This window comes from Tamandua tetradactyla, chromosome 15 (genome assembly GCF_023851605.1).
Source record: "Tamandua tetradactyla isolate mTamTet1 chromosome 15, mTamTet1.pri, whole genome shotgun sequence".
Classification (NCBI taxonomy): domain Eukaryota; kingdom Metazoa; phylum Chordata; class Mammalia; order Pilosa; family Myrmecophagidae; genus Tamandua; species Tamandua tetradactyla.
In genome coordinates, this window is record NC_135341.1 from 63,069,930 (window position 1) to 63,087,417 (window position 17,488).

Below are 17,488 nucleotides of genomic sequence, written 5' to 3' on the forward strand. Positions count from 1 at the left end.
TATACAGGGACTGGTTCTCACTCCAGACCCTTGCACACATTGGAAGAAAACTAAAACAATATTATGACAACTTATGCCAGTAAATTCAATGACACTGATAAGACAGATAAATTATTTAAAGATACAGGTTACCAAATTTAAAAATATGAATAGCCCTGTCTATTAGACGAATGGAACTTGTAATTAAGAACTATCCCCACTCAAATTCCAGGCCTAGATAGCTTTCTAATGAATTATATCTAATATTTAAGGAAGAAATAATACCAAATCTATGCCAACCCTTTAAGAAATTAGAAGAGGAGGGAACACTTTACAATCATTACATGAGATGAGCATAACCCTGGAAGAAAACCAAGCATGGATATTACAAGAAAGAGAATTTACAGAGCAAAATTCCTTATGAACATAGCCATGACAAGTCTTAAAGAAACTTTAGGAAGTTAAACCCAGAAACATATAAAGGGATAATGCATCAGGACTAATTTGATTCGATCTTAGAATATCAAGTTTAGTGAAGCAAACAAACAAACAAAAATCAGTGTAATTCACCTGATTAACAGAATAACGCTCAAAAAATACGTGATCACCTCAACATATCCAGAGCAAGAACATGTTAAAATTCAACACACATTTTTTGATAGAAACCCTCAGCAAACTAGGAATTGAGGGAACTGTCATAACCTGGTGAATGGAGTCTATTTTAAATAGCAGTCAGCATCAGACTTAATGGTAAATAACTAAATGCATTCCCCCTGAGATTGGGGAAAAGGCAAGAATGTCTACTTTCAGGGCTTGTATTTAGCATTATACTGGAGATCCTATCTGGCAAAATAGAGCAAGAAAAAGACATAAGAAACAAAGTATGAAAAGGTTAATTTTTTTTATATGCTGACAGCACAATCACAACTGTGTACGTAGAAAATCCTTAGACTTCTATACAAAAAGTATAAGTGAATTTAACAAGGTTAAAATGCATAATCAGTACACAAAAATCAATTTTATTTCCAAATATTAGGAATATACTGGCTATTGAATATAAATATAATATTATTTACAGATGAATTTAACAAAATATTTGTAAGATCTGTACAGTGAAAACCACAATACCGTGAGAAGTTTTGAAAACATCTAAATAAATGCAGAGATATTCATGGATTGGAAGATTCAATATTGTTAAGACGTCAGTTGTTCCAAACTGAAATACAGACTCAATACAATTCCAATAAAAATCCCAGCAGGCTTTACTCTGGAGATTTACAAGCTGATTCTAAAATTTATACGGAAATGCAAAGGACCTAGATGCCAAAGAAAGATGCCCAAGAAACACAAAGTTGGAGAAGTTGTGCTACTTGGTTTTATTATAAAGAAACAATCAAACAATTAATAAAAATATGGACTAGATTAATTACCAAAAAGAAAAGAATTAAAAAATAGTCAAGTCTGTGTGGTCACAAAGCTAGGCATAGAACTATAAGTCACAAAGATGACAAATATATCAATGAAAGGATAAAAATCAGAAATAGAATCACACTTAGATAGTTGATTGATTTTTGACTAAAATCCAAAGTAATTCAGTGGGGAAAGGAAAGTCTGTTCAAGAAATAGTGCTGGAAAAACTGAATATCTAAATAGTTAATAATGTACCCAGATCTCAACTTTATACCATACAAAAATTAATTTAATATAAAAGATAAAACTATACAGTTTCAAGAAGATAATGAGAATTTATTTGTAACTTTGGGTAAGCAAAGATTTCTTAGAATACAATAAAGCACTAACCATTAAAGAAAAAAGTAATAAACTTGACTTCATTAAATGTAAAAACCTGTGCTCATCAAAAATAGAATTAAAAATGAATAAGAAAGGCATAAACAGAGAAGGTATTTGATTGACAGATATAAATATGAATATAGATACATATATAGAGAAAAATAGATATATACATATATCTGACAAATGATTTTTATCTAGAATATATAATGAAATTCTGCATCTCAATAACAAAAGTCAAACTGTATAATTAAAAATAGGCAATAGATTTGTACAGGAATTTCATAAAGGAAGATATATGAATTAGTACATGAGAATACGGTCAACTTCATTAATCATCAAGGATATTCCAACTAAAAACACCATGACATATTGCTCCATACCTACTACACATCTAAAATTTAAGAAAAGATTGACAATATGACATGGTGAGAATGGAGAACAACCAAAACTCTCATTCATTCCTGGTGGAATCTTAACACCTTTAAGTATAAAGCCACTTTTGTAAAACTGTTGGGAAATTTTTTATAAAGTGAATTATACATCAGCTCTATGATCTAGCAATTCAACTCCTAGATATCTAATGGAGATAAATGAAAGGACATACCTAGAAAATTCTGTACAAAAATGTTCATAGTGGTTTAATTCATAAAATTCCAAACTGGGAATAACCCAACCCATCGACTAAAGAAGAGGAGATGACCAAATTGAGATGTATTCACATAATGGACTTCTATTCACCAGTAAAAAGGAACTACTGAGACACAACAACATGGATGATTCTGAAAAACATACAGTTAAACTTACAAAATGGCAGACTCCTTTTTTTTTTTAACAATCACATAAGGAAGCATTTGAGGTTTCACATGAAATCATACAAATAAAACTTGTATCAACAAATCCACACTGAGGCATAACAGATAGCAAAGGACAAAGTAATAACAAAGAAAACTAAATGGCAGCTATACGCAGTTGGACAGTTGTGTCTTGTACACTAGAAAGTCTTTTACAAAATAATCATCTTCGATCAACAGAAGACCAATCTTCAACACTGTCCTGAAAGATGGGTTGCTTTAGTATGTCCTCCTGTTTTCTCCAAGATCCTCCTTTAGTTTGGCTGGTAATTGTTTTGGTGATTGCCACCCCCTCGCGATGCCTTGCTATATGCACTCTGTTGGCCACTATAGTCTAGATATCCCTGTCCATATGCATAGTTCCTATAGTTATACCCAATATAATCCTATCTGCCATGGCCACTACAGTTCTGACCAGCACCATGGGCACTACTATAATTTCCATATCCTTGATCATAATAGTTATTAAATCCTTGGTTCCAGTTTTGGCCCTGACCTCTTCCACGACCCCTAGTACCACCTTGTCCAGTAGATTCAGCTCCTCTTCCTCCTTTCTGTTGTTGCTGTTTCTGCCCATATACCTCTTTGGGTCATGCAATTTTGATTTGACACTTCCCAGATCCAATTTGATGATCTCTGCTTTCTAATAATTTCTTTATTGGATCTTCATCTGAATACGTGATAAAACAAAATCCTCTTCTTTCGTTTGTTTTTGTATCCATGGGAAGTTCAATATTTTCAATCTCTCCAAATGCTCCAAAATATTCTTTTATTTGCTCTTCAGAAGTATGTGGACTCAATCCACCTACAAAAACTTTTTTGGGGGGTTCTTTTCCTTTTAAAGCCTTCACCATTTTGGGGTCTATTGATTTGCCATCCAGTTTGTATTCTTTCAGTTCCAAAACCTTATCAACACTAGCAGCATCTTTCAACAGCACAAATCCAAGTCCTCTTGACCTTTCAGTGACTGGATCTGTTTTTTTTTTAACATGGGCAGGCACCAGGAATCAAACCTGGGTCTTCGGCATGGGAGGCGAGAACTCTACCTGCTGAACCACCGTTGCCCACCCTGGATCTGTTTTAATGGTGCAGTCTGTCATCTAGCTGATTCTTGCTCACCTTAATCTCAGATCCCTCTGTGAATTCCTCTACATTGCTGAGCTTGCTCATGTCCTCCATGGTGGTGGAGTTGTTGGCAGGGGGTGCTGGCATGCAGACCGAGTCCTGGTAGCAGGGGCAGCAGAGCATTATAACCAAACTCATTTTTATGAAATTTTAGAACAAGAAAAAGTAATGCTTAAATGTAAAAATAAAAACACTGGCGCATGTAGGGGTAGAACATTTGGGGACAGACATGGGGGAATTTTCCAGAGGGATGGAAATATATCTTGATAAAGAAAGGGTTTCCATAGATGTATTTGTGTGTCAAAACTCATTGAACTGTATAGCTCAGATTTCTGCATTTCACTGTGTGTAAAGTATTCCATGATTAATACTACTGTGAAAAACAATGTTCCAACTCATTTGTTTCTAAGGAAAAGTTTAAGAAAATAGGAAAACAAATGCTATTTGAGAAGCACATTAATTACCAATTTTGGGTTTGATTATATGGGGAGGATCAACATATTTCTTCTTGAGTCTTAAGTAGACCTGGATCAACTTTAGATGACAGGATGAAATGACCCCAAAATAAATTGCTCTTCATTTATTTTGAATAAATAAAGTAAAGAGATCTAATGTCCTCACAGTTATAGTAGTGCTCCTATCCTATTAGACCAGATTTTCCTTGGAAATCCCACTCTTTAAATCTTTGCCATATAGGAAGCACTGTGATTAAAAATCAATATATCTCAAGACAAGCTGAGGAAATCTTGTTCTTCTACATGTAAGTGGTCTGATTTAAATAAAGACTTCAGGGGTTAAATAGATTTTGGGAACACTATAAACAAACTGTTAACTTTTGCAAGACCTTCTGAGAACCTCTAATATGCAAATTTACAGTGAGGCACTTCAAAATTAGAATACATGGATAAAGTTTTCAAACATACTTGAGCATGGGCCATTTATTCACTAAGACTCTCAGCAGAGAGAAATTCCATGGACAACATGCTTGGGAAATTTTAGGACAGAAAAGAGTTTGGTGCCCACTTGAGTGCTCAACAGGTGAAATATAAATGTGGGAAATGCACATCTAAAATAGCCACATAATTCTAGGAATAGTCTTTATAGCTATCAAGATATACACAATCTCCTCAAATTGAAAAATGAACTGCTTTGCAGATACTACTGAGCTCAATCCACGGGCTTGTTACTTTAATTGAAGGCTTAAAACCTCAGCTGGATTGACTCATCCTAATAAAATTTATTGAGTTTACAAAGCAGTAAACTATGTCAGAATTAATTAATTAAAAAAAACATATTTGGATGACCAGAGGCTGCTATGGATTTTCCAGCACCCTCTGGCAGATATCTAATGGCAGAAACAAATTAAAAAAATGTTGGTTTACAAACTGAAGTGCCAACAGAGGTAATTCATCAATGTATTGATTGCTTAAGGTCATCAGTTAGTGGATACACCTAAAACCATCATTGTTTTGCATGGTAGCTCTTCTACAGAAAGCTCCCAAGGTCTTATTTTCTCTTCCCTGCCAAACAATTCCCAAACAGTGTGCAGATGGAGCGTTGTATCAGTGTAGTCTGCAACAAATAGCACAGTCATTTGCTTTTCCAATCCTCTCACTGTATAATGCTATGTCTCCATCCCTGCCTTCTATATGGATAAGAGGGGTCTTAGCAATTAGTAGGGTTTCACTAAAAACATTTTTTCCCTTAGTTATAACGCAGTAATGACCAGGAGAAATTGGAGGAAGTATTTTTCCTATCTACTTTAATAAGCGCACGTCCAAGTAGGGACACGTATGGTATTGGCTCAGGCATGGCCCAGGCATGCCCCAGGCTCAGCATCCATCTTCCTCTTGCTTTACCACTTCCAGACTGACAGCTAAATTACTGCACAGAAAAGGTTTCTGTGGGCTGTAACCATAATGCTTCCACTGAAACTAGTTTTCTGGCTAAAGGATAAACAGAGATTGAAGGACAATTTTCATTAACGGAGAAAGATAGAGTGTAAGAGAGCAGAGCTGGATCTGCATGGGAAAACAAGTTTAGCAAACTCGAAGACAAAACACAAATAAACACACTCTAATTGGATTGTAATTTTCTTGTCAAGTGGCAGGCACATGCTAAATTCTGGGAAGAATCTCACATCTGATTGTGTAATATGTTCTTTGTGCCCCATAGCTAAGCACAGAGGAGGGTCGACCTGTAAATGGAATTGAAATTAGAGCAATAGAGAGAGGGAGCCAACAGTTTTTCAAAATGGAATTGACGGATTATTTTTAGGAAAAGAAACCTTTTTGACTGAAACATCGTCAGAACATAGAACTGGGAACCCATGACTGAAGATCATAGGGAAATCCAGGTCCATACACTGTAAATTATCTTGCAAATATGTACAAGTCACTGCATAACATAGATGCAAGATGGGATCCTGACCTCAGTGGTACTATCGCTGAGATAAAGCAGAGAAAATCATGTGCAAATATATGCTAGGCTAACCAGTGTCAGGCTGGCAGGAATCATGGCTACCTTCATCTCTGCTTTGTCTCCAATGGACAGTAAAAGATTACATACTGTAGACTCTCAATATACATTTATTGAATAAATTAATAAATTCATATTCTGTATTAAAGAGATAAATCCACAAAAGTCATAAGGAAATTACAGTTATGGGGTGGGGGTTCAAAGGGTGAAGCATTTACTTCTGGTTGGAATGGTCATAGATGACATTATAGAGGACAGGGCACATGGTCTGGGCCTCAAAGGTTATAAATATTTGGATGTTCATAATGAGCACCAAGGAAAAACGAAGAAGAGTAGCATAGACAGAGAAGTGGAAAATTCCTAGGGAGTAACAGGAAATAGCAGTGGTATACTTAATTGTCAGTTTAGCAATTGTTCAGGAGAAAATGAACATACTCTTATCATTCTGATCTACAGCATCTGGTGCAGAAGCAAATGCTATCTGTAGCCACTTAGGTAACTGCAAAACCATCAGGTCAGGTCATATTATGACTCTGTAAATGGTCATGCACCAAGCATTTCTTTTTCAAAACATCAAAAAATATCTTTGTGGGATGGAAACATTATTCCTTTTTTTTTGTGCATCAGTAGTTATCCATTGTGACAAATTATTAATTAGAAACATATACTTTAAATTGATCATGGGTTTAGGTTAAAATGGGCATTGATAGACCAGAAATTTAATTAGTACCTGGCAGGTTTCCTGGTGCATAGTAGGGGCTTGACAAATATTTATTGAATGAATGAATATCAGAAGTCAAGATTTGGTCATGTATTGGGGTATAGATTATTTCATAGAACAGGCTTGACTTTCTCATGTCTGGACCACATGTGGTCCCTCTCAATTTATATTTTTTAATTAAAAAAATTTTTTTTGCATGGGCAGGCGCTGGGAAACGAACCCTGTTCTCTGTCATAGCATGCAAGAACTCCGCCTACTGAGCCACTGTGGCCCACCCTCAATTTATTTTTTTAATTTTATTTTCTTTCCCTCCATTTTAAAACTTGAAAATCCAAAAACTCTGTGAATGATGAATTCTAATTTGCAAGGTAGCTGATGAAAAAAATTACAATTGTTTTCTGCTTCTACTCTACACACTGAAGTCAAGGTTTTTAACTTGTCAGGCATCCTACCCGGTAGCTGTGCTGTTTATTTTTCAACATCTACTGTTCCCTTTGGATTTTCACTTATAGGAATCACATCCACATTAATTACTGTATGGTCTTCCAAAGTACTTTGACGAAGTAACCACTGAAAGTGGGGGGTGGGGGTGGGGTGGGGCAGGAGTCCAATGGTAAGATGAGTTTGAGAAATGCTTTGCACCATGAGCCTCCTCTTGGAGACTCGCACTGTAAACATTTTAAAGGTCATGAGATGCCCTGCAATAAAGAAACTTCATTCATTCTGTTCAACCCAGTGGTTTTCAAATTGTGATGGCCATGACAAATTTGAAAGGCTTTCACTATCTTGCAGAATTAGTATTCTGAAGGACAACTTGGTATTCTCTTGGGACAAAATCCTAACTTAGAGATTACAAACTGATAACCTGTCTCATATTTCAAAATGGAGTGATCACACACATTAAGTGAAAGGGAATGGAAGAGGAAGACAAATATCGGCAAGATCTGGCAGCCCTATGCCTGTGTTCTCACTTATGCCAGTCCTGCTACCCCCTTTAAAATGGACATGCTTTCTCTGCTTCATTATGGCTTTGGCATTCGCTTCATATTACTCCCAGATCACTTCAGGAATATAGATTACTAGCTTGGTTCTTGTAGGCATTTGATTTGGGAATTCTTGTCCTGGGGTAGTCAATCATTTCGTTGTCCCTGCTACTCCCTTCAGGGGAAAGGACCATTGGTATTCAAAAGACAGGGAAAAGAAAGGTCAGTATAAAATGAACCCCTCTCTTGATTGAGAAGTAATTACTATGCCAGCTGGACTTCAAGGACACAATATAGAGGCCCCTATATCAGCAACTTGCCCTCCCAAATGGATTTACCCCATTCTTCACATCTGAAAATCCATAAAGCTCTTAAAATATTACAAAACATAGTTATCACTATGGAGGGGTCTACTTGTGCTCTGCAGAAATGGATATTTACTTCCAAATGGCATCAGTTCTTATCTGAGGTTTCATATCTTTTTTTTAAGCTCACACCTCATGGACTGGCCAGTCCGCTGTCCCCTGCGGCTCCAGGCTGGACTCTCTTGTACTCACAAACAGCACTGAGCCTTCATAACTCATTGTCTTCATAAGGAAGCTGCTGGCTCTCCAGAATGGGTCCTTATTCCCCATTTTCAAAAATATCATGCTTATTCTTCTGAACTGAGGTGTTATACTGGCCAGTTCTGTGAATAAACATGTCTTGGTTACTGAGAAGAATTTAGTATTGTATCTTAATTTAAAAATTTAAACATGTTCTGGTTTGCTAAATTTTGAAGCAAATGGGAAAAGATTGGAAAACCACAAGGTATATTATGCACGCTGTCATTATGCAGGGAAGGCAGTGACGGAAACAGGAATTGTTCAAGATGAGAACATTTACAGAGCAAAGGCAAGAGCTTTTCTGTCCATGACCCACCTGCATTCTCAAATAGTATGTCATTGATAGCATTATTTATATTAAAAGTAGATTTCTAAAGTATTCTAGACATAAGGTTTGATGATTCCTAAGCATCTTTGGGAAGCCTGTAGTTTTTTTCTTTCCTAACAAACTTCCCATCACTTATTTCATTCTTCTTCACTTTGGGCTAAAGACAAATTTCGGAAATGCCTCTCCTTAGGCTATAAGTTCTGAGTTTCTTCTTTCAGTTCGTTCCTTTCCCCCATACACCAATATCTTAAAAGAGGACAGGACTGTATTTCCCACTCATGTTGGAGGTCAGCACTCATAATTCATTATTATCACCCCTCCCAGGTCAACTGATTATACTGTCACCAAAAGGATGTAACCATATGGTATGGGTGGGAAGTAAAAGGACTAGAGTTGCAGAAACACAGCTTCCTGGTTATGTTTTCCTCCTAGGTCAAGAAATAGTTTAAAGCAGAATGCCATGTTCTCAGATTGACCGCTCAGGATCAGACAAGACGCGTGGATCTAAGCGTCAGTTTGGGTGTGGCAGGAAAGGCACATTACTTGGTTTCCTAGTGTGGCACTCTTTCAGCAAAGTTTCAAATCAGCACATCCAAAACATTACAGCATATGTATAATTTAAATTTATAGTCAAATTATATTTAGCAACATCCACTGTTTTTCCTGGCATGATATCCTTGCCAAGATTTGTGTTGGGGGTCTGAATTGTTATCATTCATTCATTCAACAAATATTTGAGAACCTACTGGTGGGCCAGCTACAATTTTAGAGAATACAGAAGAGCAGTGAACAGACGAAAAGTTGATCTTGCATGGAGCTAACATTCAAAAGTATTAATTTTTCAATTTTAGGGACTTAATTTCACAATAGTTTCTGTCAGAACACTTTCACTTGGAACAAACAACGTGGGCTCAGTCTGGTAAATGTCAACTCTGCAACTCAGAACAGGGAAAAATCTGAGCAAAATTCATCCTGGCTATGTTTTAAATGCTATCATTTCCTGATGCTTGCATCCTCTTCAACTACTGCAACAAAGCAATGGAGACAACAGAATTAAAACAACCGGAATGTTAGAGCAGGGAATGAGCACGGGGTTCACTTAATCTCATTCCACAAATGAAATGGCTGAGGTCTGCGAGAATTAAAAAAGCAAACTTTAAAGACGTAAACTCCATAAGAAAAGAGCTTTACTTGTACTATACACATAGGGTTGTGGTGAGGGTTAAATACACATAAAAGCTCTTAGAATTGTGCCTGACAAATATTTATATTCTATATAAACATTAAGCTACTCTTATTATTGATCACTGCTCTATCCCCCATCCTTGTATATTGTAAGTACTAAAACTTTTATATAATTGCATCTCTTCTGATAGATCTGTAATAGTGGGACACATATTTTATTCAGACCCCTGAGTGAATGCCTAGAGGGATAGATCTTATTCTCATCTCCTTATAAAACTCAGGGAGTATCTAGCACAGTCCTTGATATCAATGATTCCTAGTTAAGTGCTTAGTGAATTAAACTAGAAAGGCATCTTTAAGTATGTTCAATTAGCACTTCAGACAAACATCTCTTATATTTGCAATTTGGCCTCACTGAGTCCTTCATATCAGTTGTTGGGTTGGATGAGCTTCCTCCTTTGAGACAACACCACAAAATACAGTGCTGATTTTGTGCTCAACATCTGCATGTATTGTGACCTTACTGAAGGGTCACAATGGACTTGGTTGCCCCAGCAAATGATGGGTCACCCATCTAACTCCCTCCCTACCTTTTTCTAATTATTTCAGATGTTCTTGAAACATGACGATATATAAAACAGTACATACAGAGGGAGTCTCAGTGAATGACATATAGGGTATCATCGCATGCCACCCCTGAGATTTACAACACCTTTGATTTTTACATCCTTAGACAGTGAGCTATCGGGGGACTTTTTGACCAGACCAGGCAGATCTCAAAAGCGAGATCACTCTAGGAAGTTTTCAGAGTTCTCCTGGTGCCCTAAGAACTCTATTCAATGTAAAATAATTCCTTGCTTGGGTGGAAAGATGCAGCATATAAATTTGGAACATTATATGCCAGCTAATTCCACAAAATGTCAAACTGTCTGGGAAAGCCCTTAGAAAAGGTTTACTTTCAGTGTCACCAGGGAACTGAGTGATAGGCGGAAAGCTCATGAAAATGAGATTTTTCTTTTACTTCTGCCTACAGTGAATAAATCAATGGGATTTTTCAAGTCCCCTCAATATCAATGAGTTTATTTCCTAAGCAAGCATGTATTTGCTGACTCGAAAAAAACTCTCCCCCATCATTCTTTCTCCCTCTCCCACTCCAGCCTAACTGCCTGCTTTCCTTTCTCTCTTTCTTCCCTTCTTTCTCCCATCCCTTCCATTATCCTTCGTCCTTGTTCTTTTCTTGGCATAGTTCTAGGAGGAAAGATCTGCCTGACAGCTGCTTTCTCTTGCCTCCTAGCTCTAAAAAAACATGATGATTGTGGGGGTCTTAACTTTATGAGGGATTTTTTTTTTTTTAAAGATGATTTAGACTCCCTACACTGAACTGGGTTTAGGGTAATTGTGTATCTGCTTCAGGGCTGAATGCAATATCTAGCCTTTTTCATAAAGTTTATGGCCCTGGTGCCCCTTTAAAGGTCTCATGTGGCTGATTGATATGCTCATTTCTGATACTAACCATAAAGAATTGGCCATCCTGAAGATAAGCCGCGCCTCCCCTGAGCCTTGCACAAGTTGAAGGCAGGCCTCCATTACAGATGATGTCTCCATTACAGATGGCGCCGCGTGCCTCAATCAGATTCATCCTTCAGCAGCCAAGGCTGTGCTCGGAGCTGAGGGACTGCAGCACACGACCCGCAAGCTCAGTCATGTCCTTTCAGTTAATGGGTGCCTAAGGATTAAAACCTCAAAGTGGATGGGGCAAAGAAAGCAAGAGCTAATATTCCATCTCATAACTCATGATAATTTCCTTCGGTGTCGTTAAATGGAAGTCATCAGACTTGCAGAATCTTCATCGTTCGGCAAATTCAGCCTTTTTTATTTAGTCTAATTATACCTCAGATTTTATCCTTTTAGTCCTAACATATCAAACCCTTGTTCTCAGTTTCCATATAAGCCTAACTTTTCCTCCTCAAATTATCTTTCAGATATCTTTTAAGGGGACAAGTGTGATGCATAATGATTCTTCCTTACTTCTGCAATTTATACATTCTACAAACTGAGATGTCTGTGTCAAAACTGCACTTGAATTCTTAGAAAGAGGTAAAAGGAAGGGAGAGAGAAAAGAGAGAGGGAAAGAGGATGAGGGGGGAAGGGAAGGAGAGAGGGGAAAGGGAGGGAGAGGAAGAGAGGAAGAGGAGGGGAGGAAGAATAAAAGAGAGGAAGAAGAAGAAGAGAGAAAGAGAGACTAAATGTTTCATGAACACTGAACTTTAATGCTTAACTAAGATTTAAATTCCCGGAGGAAGGGAAGTTAGTTAATTTATCCATAGCCAAAAACTGTGACAGAGAGAGATGTTGCAAAGATGAACTAAAATAACCTGGTAGCCTATCAAATGCTAGAAGAAAAAAGAGGAAAGAAAGTCCAGAAGTTTCAAAGCTGGAAATAGCAGTGGAAGCATAAAAGGAGAAGCATGATTGAAGAGAAAGATTTATTGTTTAAATATTTATTGGATGCTTTTTTATCAGATAGGTATTTGACTAGGGATATCAATAATAAGACATAGTCAACGTACATAAGGAACTAACATTTTAAGTAATGGAGAATTAGAACTACAGATCAAATAATTACACTGAAATATAATAAAAGGCCTATAGAAAAATGGCCAACCACTCTGAGTCCACTCCCATCTGTTTTTTTTCCTACATCACATCAGAAAAATGGCTCCTGTAAGTGTCACCAATAATACAGATGCTGCTAAAATCAAGAGTATCTTTCCTATCTTCTATTTAGCAAACAGCACTTGACCCAATGGATCACTTCCTCCATCTTGTAAACATTTTCGTCTTATGCCTTCTCTGCCTCTGTTTTTCCAACTACTTGTTCTCTATCTCTTTTGCAAGTTCATTTTCTTGTTACCCATTAAATTTTAAGATTTCTCCAAGGTTTTGTCCTGCACTCACTTCTCCTCTCCATACTCTCTTCGTAGGCAATATCATTCAACCCCTGCCTTCAGTTGCCTCTACGATACCAAGGACACAAGCTTTTTGTTCAGGCAGACCTCTCCCTCTATAACCCAAGTGGAACGAGTCCCTCTCTCAGGTTCCCAATCAGGGTCAGCCACATCCCTGCTGAGGTAACCTTCTCAGTGGACATGTATCTGTTTACATCCATCAGTCGGGAGCTGTGAGCTGTGCGTTATCCAGCTGTGCGTCTTCACTGTTTAACACAGGGACTGGGGGCTGGTGGATGTTCACTGTTTGTGCAACTGAGTGGAAGTGGGGTAGGGCTCTGGGGGGGAGGAAACCCAGAATCACCCCACATACTGGGGTACTGGGTCACTTCTGCATTAGCACCACAAATATATGACTAGACATGTGAGCTAAGGCAATCCATTAATAGAAAAACTTCTTAGCTGATAATGTCCTAATTATAAGAGATTTAAATAAGTTGAGCACAAAGGAGTATACATGGGTTAACCCAGATTTTAATTTTATTGTACTATCCAAGTTTTGTACAATGTATATTCACTACTTCTATAAGTTTTTAAAGTTATTTTGAAGCCTGCTTTGTATATCGATAGGGCAAGAAAGAAAAATGTAAATACACATGTGCATATTCAGTCAGGGTACTGAAATGAAAAAATAGAGTTATTCACTGGCAAGAATACTAGAAGTTGGAATTCCAGGAGTTAGAACACATTTTTGTTCAAGAAAGAATATGATGTCCAAATTGCCTTTGAATCTAAATGACTTTTGGTGAGGAATAGGACAAAGGAATTATGTACTCAAATGGCCTGCCACTTCTGATTTTCAAGTACTAAACGCAAAAAAGTTTTTATGGACAATAAGCTTGAGACTAAAATATGCTCTCCTGGATTTTACCTCAGTCCGCAGTCTTCACTGATGAATGCCAGACACTGACATTCTAGTCAAGCAACTCCTAACTGCAAAATAAACAACCCTTTTGAAAATGAAAAATGAATTATTACATTGGAGAAGCTGAAAGCATGATTTATCAAAGGAAATTTGTTTATTATCTGGCAGCCTTGGAAAACAACAGGAAAATTACATCTCTCCCATTAAAAAAAGAAAAAGGCAGCAGCTTCTTTAGACAGCAAAGTAATAAGGGAATGTTGCATCATTCAGAAAAAAAAATCAGTTTGTTCTACATGCTGGCACTGTCTGACCTTCTCTCCTCTGCTTTCAGCTGGGGAAAAAGGCACACTGCTGCACTAGGTTAATGGATCATGTAGGAAACCAGTACCATTTTTTTCTTTAAAAAAAATTCTTCTGTTATTTAAAAAACAAAACAAAAACAAAAAGAAGTGGCTCTACAGAGGAAACTCAAAGGCCACCCAGGTGTTAAAGCCATGTCCACTAACAGTGGCTTCCTTCTCCTTCAGGGACCGATACCAAGTGTCACCACCGCCTCCCTCCATGCACCAGCCCTCTGACGTCACTCTTCATGTGTTTGGCCCATGTGAGCTGGGTTAGTTTAGGGTGTTCACATCCCAGCTCTCAGATACAGCACCAAAGTCACCTAATCAATTATCACGCAACTGCACATTTATTTCAAGGACGCAGTCTTTCCCCAGTGAGATAAGAAGAGTAGTTATACGTTCTGTCCTCACTTTGGGTGGAAAAATCATGCTCATGTCTCTATCATGGTTATTGGATTATCATGAGTATAGCCACATAAAACTTTACTAGATGCTGTGGCACTTGTCACAAAAATGCTTTTCTGGGCTTGAATCAGAATAACTCTACCAGCCTTATTTCCAATTAGCACTGCTTGCATACTTTACAAAGTACATTTTTCTCACTGCCCAGAGTTTAACATCATTCTTTGAATATCAAAAATACATTCGGCTTTCTTAATGACCTGCCTAGAGGAAACAGTTATTAACCTGTTAACTAGTTCTTTAATGCCAATACTTTAGAGAGTCAGAATTTCAATAAAGCATTAAATTTGATGTAGAAAGGAATTATATACTAACCAGGCTAATCTCAACTTAAGTAGTATAAATACCTCACACAAATGTAGCAATGACTACTAAAAAAACTTAATAAATACCTCACACAAATGTAGCAGTGACTACTAAAAAAACTTAATAAATACCTCACACAAATGTAGCAGTGACTACTAAAAATACTTAAATTATAAAATTCTAGAATGGTACTGAAAATTAAGTGGACTTAATGAATGTATTCCTTCCTTTTGATCATCAACCGATCAACTAAGTGAGCCCCACTGATCATGATATTTGATCGTTACCTTTGTAACTAACAGCTTCATGGATGAAACATTGCCCAAGTCTGGAAAATCTGACCCACGTGGAAATTAAGTGGCCTTCAATCTGTGGTGCTATGAATATGATGGGATGGATTGAGCCATTGCAGAGTGCTGCCACTTTCTAGTGATGTGGTCTCAGAAAATCGGTTTCTTAAAATATAGCTTAGGAAAATGATACTTTCTTCTAATAAATGAAGTCCTAATATATAAAGGTGTTAATTTCCCTTCCCACCTTCCCAGCCACTCTCCCCTGGTTACTTGAACCATAAACATTTCTTGATATTACTATAAGCAGTAAATAGGAATCCTCTTTTTGGATAATCAATAAATGTATGTAGGGGGAAAAACACTAAAAAAATGCTATATTTGATTGCTGATGTCATGGACATTGGCAAGAATATTGAAGCTGTACATCAAAAAGATATTTTGGGGATAAGTCAGCATAAGAATGAAATAGCACTCTCATGAAACTGAGAGATCTCTTTTATACCAAAGTATATTTATGAGATAATATTTCAGCCGAAATAGAGAAAAAATGGAAATTCACTGCCAACATATGACAATTTTGTTGAGATGGCAATCTTATAATGAAATATAAAATTCCATCTCTCATATCCTAAGTGGATCCTGCTTGCTTTAATCTTGGTTATCACTATATTACTCGGCAATCATTGATATTAGCTTTGACATTTGCAAAAAAGCAACCTTGATTCTATCATCCTCTTCCCCCACCCCAATCCCTAGCTCTATGGCTATCTCTGGCCATAAAAGTTTCAAGAATACCCAAGTACAACCAGAATTGGGTAGATGATTGTAATTTGGCATTGGGAAATCGGAGTCTTCCCTAACTGACTTTCACCAAGTTACAGAGGAGTTATTAATTCTTGTTCTGTTCACTCTAAACCACGGCCTCTGAGACCTCTTCTTAGTGATACAGAGTAAGAAGAATTACTGATGCTTCCCTTAGCTGAAACCATGAAATCTGAAAATCTGATCGGCAGCAGCACTGTACAAGGCCCTAAACTCTTGGGTCTGTGCTTCTTCATGGATGACAGAAGTGGCTTGAGCTGAATGGTCTGCAGATCACTTTGAGCCCCAAGATTTTATATCTTCAGTAATCTGCAAGCTGTTCCATAAACTGCAGTCGTTCACATTCCATTGGCATGAATTTTGTCCTGCTGGCAAGCAACTTGCATTTGTATTTATTATTTGTATTTAGGCCACACACTTTATTTTTTGAATAATAGATGTATTAAAGAATATACATATGTGTGTGTTATAAATTATTGGCATAAATGGCAAATCAGCTCCAGTTACCACAAATAGAAAGTAAATTGTGAAAATAAAAAGGATGGAAACAAAAGCAAATGTAATTGAGTCTCAGCTAGATGGTGTGGCCTGAGAAGGCTCTGAGCCCAAAAGGGCTATTGAAGAGAGACCACCACCAAATAGGGTTTCTTCATGAGAATCAGAATTTTGAAAGAGAATTTGAAGGGGAATAAAGTAATTTTCTTGAATAGAATATGATTTAAACCATCACTTGTACCACCATTGTCCTAGAGCCCGATTGCTGGGAAAACATTGCTATTAAAAGGGCATCCTTATACTTTCAGACTCAACTGCAGGCCACTGAAGCATGGATAACCTTTATTATTCCTACATCTAAGGGATCTCAGAAGCTGTACTAATTTGCACACCTCTTGGGTTTATCTGACAATTCAAAGTCAAGTTTCATGAACTTCATGAGTTGCATAGAATTTCCTCATCATTCCTACTTTCGAAAGTATTTTAAAACATTGTTGTTGAGACATAATTCACGTGCCATCAAACTTACTGTTTTAAGGTATAGAATTAAATGATTTCACTGTATTCTCAGAGTTGTACAACCATCACCAGGATATCATTTTAGAACCTTTTCATGCCCCAAACCGGTACCTTTAGCAGTCACACCCCATCCCTGCCTGCCCTTGCCAGACCTAGGCACCACTAATGTACTTTCTGTGTCTATAGACTTGCCTGTTCTGGATACTTCATGTAAACTGAATCATACACTATATGTTCTTTTGTGACTGGCTTCTTTTAATTAATTATAATGCTTTCATTATATTCATTCCTTTTTATTGCCAAATAATATTCAATTTTACAGCTA

At 37.2% G+C, this 17,488-nt stretch overlaps 1 pseudogene; it reads right to left on the reverse strand.

Annotated features, from left to right (window-relative positions):
• Nucleotides 1–2,878: 2,878 nt before the first annotated feature.
• On the reverse strand, nt 2,879–3,821 carry LOC143656840 (heterogeneous nuclear ribonucleoprotein D-like pseudogene; annotated as a pseudogene).
• Nucleotides 3,822–17,488: the final 13,667 nt, after the last annotated feature.